The 7,849-nt window shown below is 41.3% G+C and overlaps 1 pseudogene; it reads left to right on the forward strand.

Annotated features, from left to right (window-relative positions):
* Positions 1–280: 280 nt before the first annotated feature.
* On the forward strand, positions 281–7,217 carry LOC148044392 (uncharacterized; annotated as a pseudogene).
* The last annotated feature ends 632 nt before the right edge of the window (positions 7,218–7,849 follow it).

Genomic DNA, 7,849 nt, shown 5'->3' on the forward strand with positions numbered 1-7,849 from the left:
TTTATTTGAATTATTTGATTTTATTTTATTATTATTTTATTTTTTAAACCTATAAAGCCCAACATGGCTTGAAAGACCACCTCTCCCTGATTACATCCACATGGTTTACTAGGATGCAACTGCAAGATATGTTGTGGGTCCCATCTATTAGGGATGTACACCTTGTAGGACCACAAAAATGAGCCTTTTGGGACCACCTGTCTCTTTCTCTATGGAACATGATTCTCCCTGAGCTACTACCAGCCCTCACACTGTTGCGTTTTCAATAAGCCCTGAAGATATGGATTTGCCAGTAGGCCTAAGGATGAAAAAAATTATTTATTTTTATTTATTTATTTTATTTATTTATTTGTCAACAAGTACAAGGAAACTAATATCAGTATAGACAAAGACATGAACACAAGAAAAATGGCACAAAAATGAATATAAGTAAGCAAAACATAGCCATAAACATATAAAATGAGTACATATAAATAAGGACAGTAGGACAGGGATGGTAGGCATGCTGGTGTACTTATGCATGCCCCTCTAAAGAAATGTGTAATGTCCACAGTAGACAGTTAAGGTAAAAGGTATGTGGGTTAGAGAAATTAACAACAGGATCAGGTAGAGTTCCAGACATTTACTACTCTGTTGCTGAAGTCGTATTTTCTGCTATCAAGATTAGAGCGGATTGTATTTAGTTTGTATCTGTTGATAGCCCCTGTGGTATTGTGGTTGAAGTTAAAGTAGTTGCTAGCAGGTAGGATATTATGGCAGATAATCTTGTGTACTAAGCTTAGGTTGGCATATATATAAGAATGTAGATGGCATAGTTCAAGGATATCCAGGCCTAAAATTTCAAGCCTAGTGGTATAAGGAATTTTATTGCGAGCAGTGGAGTTGAGTACTTTTCTTGTAAAATACCTCTGGACTCTCTCTAATGTATTAATGTCCAAAATATAGTGTGGGGTCCAGACAGGTGAGTAGTATTCAAGGATAGGTCTGGCAAAGATTTTGTATGCCCTACTTAGCAGTGCAGCATTAGCAGAGAGAAAACTTCGTAAAACAAGGTTGACAACTCTGAATGCCTTTTTGGCAATGTTGTTACAGTGAGTTCTGGGGCTTAGATCTCACACCCCTGGGTGCTTGGGATTACAGGACCCTGGTCTCGGGCTGGTGTTGCTTAACGCCAGGTCCGTGGTACATAAGGCTCCCCTCATTTACGATCTCATACAAGAGGGTAGAGCAGACCTGGCGTGCATTATGGAGACCTGATTGGGCCATGAAAGGGGTGTTCCCCTTAGTGAATTATGCCCACCAGGCTTCTGGGCGTTTCACCAGCCAAGAGCCCAGAGCAGGGGCAGAGTGGTGGTGGTGGTTATTAGGGAAAGTCTTGGATCTCAGGAGGTCACTGTGCCTCAGATAGGCGGGTGTGAGTCCCTTTTTGTGAAATGGGGCCTTGGAGTTCAGGTGGGCCTTTTTGTTATGTACCTGTCTCTCTGCTATGTTTCATCAGCCCTGCCAGAGCTGCTGAATTTGTTAGCTCGATTTGCGGTGGATTTCCCCAGGCTTATGATCCTGGGGGATTTCAATCTGCCTTCCATTAGCGAGACATCCAAGTCAGCTCGGGAGTTCATGGCTTCCATGACGGCTATGGACCTAACTCAGTTAATTCAAGACCCCACCCATAATGGGGGACACACGCTCGACCTGATTTTTGTCTCTGGGCAGTGGATGAATGATCTAGATTTAGGGGAGATTTCTATCCAACCCTTGTCATGGTCGGATCATTTCCCCATCAGGCTTGACTTCCATACTGCTACCCCTACCCGCAGGGAGGCAGAACCGACTAGATGGTTCTGTCCCAGGTACCTGATGGGCCCTGAAAAGTTTCTGATGGAGCTTGGGCCTTTTCCTGAATCCCTTGCTCACAACTTGACCAAAGCCCTAGTGGAAGCCTGGGATAGGGCGGCCACTGGGGCTTTGGATTGTGTTGTGCCTTTGCGGCCTCTGACCCGGTGTCGATCCCGGGTAGCTCCCAGGTTTACCGAGCAGCTCCGGGAGATGAAATGCCAGAAAAGATGCCTAGAGAGTGGTTGGAGGGCCAGCCGGTCCGAATCTGATCGAACACTAGTAAGAATTCATATTAAATCCTACTTAGTGGGTATAAAAGTGGCAAAACGGCAACATTTTTCCACTCTTATCGTGTCCGCAGATAACTGCCCAGCCGCCCTGTTTAGGGTGACTGACTCCTGACTTAACCAAGGAACTGGGAAAGACCCCTTGAAGGGTAGGGCTGAAGAATTTGTTCAGAATCTGCAGGATAAAATCACTCAGATCCGGACAGGCTTGGACTCTGACTGGGTAGATTCAGGCAAGTCGACGGGGATGAATCTTGTGGAGACCACCTGGGATGAGTTTGACCCTGTGACCCCCAAGGGCATGGACAGGATTATGGGGAGACTCAGTGCTGCCACTTGTGTGCTGGACCCATGAACCTCTTGGTTAGTCTCGGCTTCCTGGGAGGTGACACAAGGCTGGCTCCAGGCGATTACCAATGCTTCATTGAGAGAGGGGTTCTTTCCCACTGCCTTGAATGAGTTGGTGGTGAGGCCCCTCCTTAAGAAGCCTTCCCTGGACCCAGCTTCTTTAGCCAACTATCGTCCGGTCTCCAACCTTCGCTTTGTAGCGAAGGTTGTTCAGAGTGCGGTAGCATGTCAGCTTCCCCAGTTCCTGGATGAAGCTGTCTACCTGGATCCATTTCAGTTGGGTTTCAGGCCTGGATACAGCATGGAGACAGCATTGGTCACATTGGTTGATGATCTCTGGCAGGCCCGGGACAGGGGCTGCTCCTCTGTCCTCGCCCTATTAGACCTCTCAGCGGCTTTCGATACCATCGACCATGGTATCCTACTGCAATGACTCGGGAGGTTGGGAGTGGGGGGCACCGTTTTATGGTGGTTCTCCTCCTACCTGTTGGATCGGTTGCAGTTTGTGTTGATTGGAGGGCAGGGATCGACCCCGAGGCACGTCACTTGTGGGGTGCCCCAGGGGTTGGTTCCCTCACCCCTTCTGTTCAACATATATATGAAACCACTGGGTGAGATCATCCGTGGTTTGTGGGTATGGTATCATCAATATGCTGATGATACCCAACTTTTCATCTCTACCCCAAACCACCCAAACGATGCTCTCGACGTGATGTCCCGATGCCTGGAGGCTGTGCGGATCTGGATGGGGAGGAACAGGCTCAAGCTCAATCTCTCCAAGACTGAGTGGCTGTGGTTTCCGTCATCCCGATTTGTGCATCTTGTTCCATCTTTGATGATAGAGGGAGAAATTTTCGCCCCCTCAGAGAGAGCCTGCAATCTGGGTGTCCTCCTGGATACATGGCTTAGTTTAGAAAAACACCTGATGGCCGTGACCAGGGGGGCCTTTTACCAGGTTCGCCTGGTACATCAGTTGCTCCCTTCCTGGATCAGGATGCTATGTACACAGTCACTCATGCCCTCATCCTTTCTCACCTGGACTACTATAACGCTCTCTACTTGGGGCTGCCCTTGAAGCCCGGAGGCTTCAGCTGGTCCAGAATGCGGCTGCGCGGGTTATCATGGGGGCACCTAGGTGCTCCCATGTTACACCCCTTTTAGGCAGCCTGCACTGGTTGCCGGTTGTCTTCCGGGTGCGATTCAAGGTACTAATTACGACCTTTAAAGCGCTCCATGGCTTAGGCCCAGGATACCTGTGAGACCACCTACTGCCACTGGTAGCCTCCCACCATCCAGTGCGATCCCACAGAGTTGGCTTCCTCAGGGTGCCGTCGGCCAGACAGTGTTGGCTAGCAACCCCCAGGGGGAAAGCCTTCTCTATGGGAGCACCTTCCCTCTGGAATGAGCTGCCCCCGGAGCTTTGTATAATCCCTGACCTCCGGTCTTTCCGATGCACCCTAAAAAGTTGACTTTTCCAGCAAGCCAGCCTGGCCTGAGCAAAACAAAACAAATTATTGATCATTGTTAATTTTAATTTTAATTTTTTAAAAATGTTATTGTTAATTCTAATTGGGTTTGTTTGAGATATTCTATTTAATTTTTTTAAACTTTTGTATTATGTGTTTTTTAAATGTTGTACGCCGCCCTGAGTCCTTGGGAGAAGGGCGGCATATAAATCCAATAAATCCAATCCAATCCAAATGAGTACTCCTAGGTCTTTGACAGATGTGGGTCATCTTTTAGATTATTTCCACCCAGCTTGCATTTGATGTTCTGATTTTTATTGCCAATGTGTAGGACTGAGCATTTGTTAACAGAAATTTGGAGTTGCCAATTGTTTCACCAATCAGATACATAATCTAGGTCATTTTGTAGGGTAGTAGAATTATCTGTGGTGTTAAATAGTTTTACATCATTGGCAAAGAGGACGCAGCTGCTTATAATATGATCACAAAGGTCGTTTATGTAAAGTAGAAAGAGTGTTGGTCCCAGAACACTGCCTTGGGGAACACTACTGTTAACTGGTGCAGGGTTTGATATAGCGTTTCCAATTTGACTACTTGTTGCCTGTTTGATAGGAATGCAGCTATCTACTTGTGCAAAGATCCAGAAATGCCATAAAAACTTAGTTTTCACAAAAGTTTACCACTGAATCAAACACTTTGCAGAAGTCTATGTAGATTGCATCTTTTGCTTTACCCTGGTCGAGTTGAGAGGTCCAAATGTTTTTGCAATATATGAGTTACAGATTAAAGGACAATTTTTTCCTGAAATCAAATTGCTTATTAGAGTCTAGATTGTTTGTCTATAAGTGGAGGTTGATGGATTGATTTATGATGGATTCCATGACTTTACAGGTGACACAGCAAAGGGAGATTTGTCTGTAATTCTCAACAAGGCCGGGATCTCCTTTTTTGACTAAAAGTATGACTGTTGCTAATGACCATAGATCAAGCAAATCACAATTTTGATTATGTTGCTGCTGCTGTTGTGGGGTTTTATGTTACAGATTTTTAATGTTGTTGGTCACCCAGAGGTACCTGTATGTGAGTGAGGCTGCACTATAAATTTGTATAATAAAATGTAATACCTTTCTAGGGCAAGTGAATCCTCAGATCAGACCTAAAATAGGACTAGAACTCAGCCTTTGATACCTCAACCACTACACCAAGCTAAGTTACTAAACATATATAATTAACATAGAGATGAAACTTTTTTCATATCATGTTATTGGATGTCATCATTGTCCTTCATATTTTATTCTCCACTCCCTTCTGTCAGTGTTTTGTGTATGAGAGGAAACAGGTCTAGGACAACTTGGCACAGCCAATTCTCTGTAGCCAACTCACCATTCTCAACTGACCATGGCCAATTTGCCATGGCCAACTTGCTATGGCCAACTTGCCATAGCTAACTCACCATGGGGTAACTCACCATGCCCATCTCACTGCAGGACAACTTGCTGCGGGACAAGATAACATTATTATTGAAGAAATGTGGAATACAATCATTAAAGAAAGAATGCCAAAGAAGGGACAAAATGAATTGTGAATGACAAAAATTGAAATAATATTTTAATTATTTAAATAATTAAATTGAATTGTTGAATTGTCCTATGACAAGTTAGCTATGGCAAATTGGCAGCAGAAAGTTGTCCCATCCCTAGAAGAAACAGTCCATAAGCACAGATTATGTAAAATGAACAAATTAAAGTTAGTTCTGATCGTTTTTCTCAAGGAAGCAGTGTAGCTGTCTAATGTTTGAAAGATGTGTTTTTATTCACATTTACTCAACTCATGAGACTCAAGTTGACCACATTTAGAAAAGATGGCTTTTTAAATACTTTTTAAAATATAAATTTTAATATTTTAATGATGACTAGCATACAAATCTGGCACAACACAGTCTTACCATCATATAACCAAATATTCTAAAATAATTAGTTCTACAATAATATACTTTACTGTGAAATAACGATTAAAATATGTAGATTATCATTTCACACATTTTACCAGAAGAATTTGGTCAATAAAGAAAACTACTTAAAATATAGATTTCAAATGTGTCCTAAGGCATGATATTCTTGGCAATTTTTCTCTTTCTTGTTTCATGGCCTTCCAACTTGACTTACTCTGCAAAATGAGAAACTTTTCAACAGGACATCATTAAGTGGAGCCTTTGTATATTTTTTTTCAGGCCTGGCATATATCAGTTGGTTCCCTGTTATAATCCTCATGTGACAAATGTTTTCCAATTCAGTTTATCAAAAGCAGTAACATTTCATAGATGTTGTTGTTTCAGGAGAACATATCATGTTACTTCTCTTCCTTTGAAAAGAGCTAAGCAGTTTTATTTAGGATTAAAATAAATCTGCTCTTGAAAATATAATTTGAATTGTACTCCATTTTTTAAAAATGTTAAAAATACTGTTACAATAAAAATATCTTAAATAAACTTTAAACATAAAGTATCTTCAGGTTTACATAATCCTATAACTTGCAAAATTGCAACTCTATATTGGTGCAGAATGGAACAACTGAAACCCTGCTGAAAGTACAAGACTGCAGGGGAAAAGAGCAATAGTACAGAACCTGCTATTTCAGGAAAGGTTTACTGCATGCTATTGAGAAAATTTTCTGTGTTAAATGCAAGGACAGATGGTTAGCAGGGGGATTTGAAGATTAGTTTTATGTTTGGGGTAATCTGTTGAATTTTTTTTTCTATATACATATACATATACACATATATGTATACATATACACAAACACAAACATATACATACATACTAGCAAGCATCAGAATTTCATTTTTTAATATGTGCCAATGTTCACAGGAAAAAAGTGACAATAAAGTTGATCTTATCCTATAGCAATAGCACTTAGATTTATATACCACCCCATGGTACTTTACAGCCCTTTCTAAGCAGTTTACAGAGTCAGCATATTGTCCCAACAATCTGGCTCCTCATTTTACTGACTTCAGAAGGATGGAAAGCTGAATCAACCTTGAGCCATTCAAAATTGAACTCCTGGAGTAAACCTGCAGTACTGCATTCTAATCATTGTACCACCATGGCATGGCATGGCAGGGCAGGGCAGGGCAAGGCAGGGCAGGGCATGCCTTTCAACTGGCCTGCTTGTTGCTGTTTCAAACATATGTCAGAATTTAATATTAATGGTATTGGGGTTCTTTCCCATCTTTTAGTCAGGAGGAAAGTGTATTACCACCATACTTTCATATACTTAAGCAATAAAGCCAACCAATATTCCTATCTTCAAACAATGCAGGGTAGTTTCAGGCAGTGATCAGCCTATTGCCCTTTCTCCTCCCACCCAGCAAAATCTGTTGATCGGAATTTATCTGTTTTAACCACCAATTATTCTAAACACTTAGTGGTTTAATCATTTAAACTTTTCTTTGAATTATTTATTGTATGAATAAATAATTCAAATTCAATAATTATTTACTGCATGAATATTTTAATGGACCTAGCAATCTTCCAAGGAACTGATAGCCCTATAAACCAATATGCAGTAATTTGGGTGTTCTTTAGAATGAATCAGTTATAAAATCATTTCATAGCAATATCAATACCATGTCTGGACTGTCCATTTGGCACATTTTTTTGTGGGAATAAGAGAAAAAATACTTTTTTCCATCAGGTATCTAAAATGACTTTCTGGATGCCTCAGGCTAGCAATGAAATTAATGCAATATTTTAAAGACAGGACCTCTAAAAAAAGATATCTAGTCCTCTCTGTGCTCTGAAATGGGATGTAATATAGTACAATATTATACATTACAATTTAATATAGTAATTATTTTTACTATATTAAAAGCAACCCCTCAATCCATCATAAATACCCAATAAAAATAAA

This window comes from Thamnophis sirtalis, unplaced genomic scaffold (assembly GCF_051295495.1).
Source record: "Thamnophis sirtalis isolate CommonGarterSnake01/CBP01778 unplaced genomic scaffold, rThaSir2_p1.2 scaffold_8, whole genome shotgun sequence".
NCBI lineage: Eukaryota > Metazoa > Chordata > Lepidosauria > Squamata > Natricidae > Thamnophis > Thamnophis sirtalis.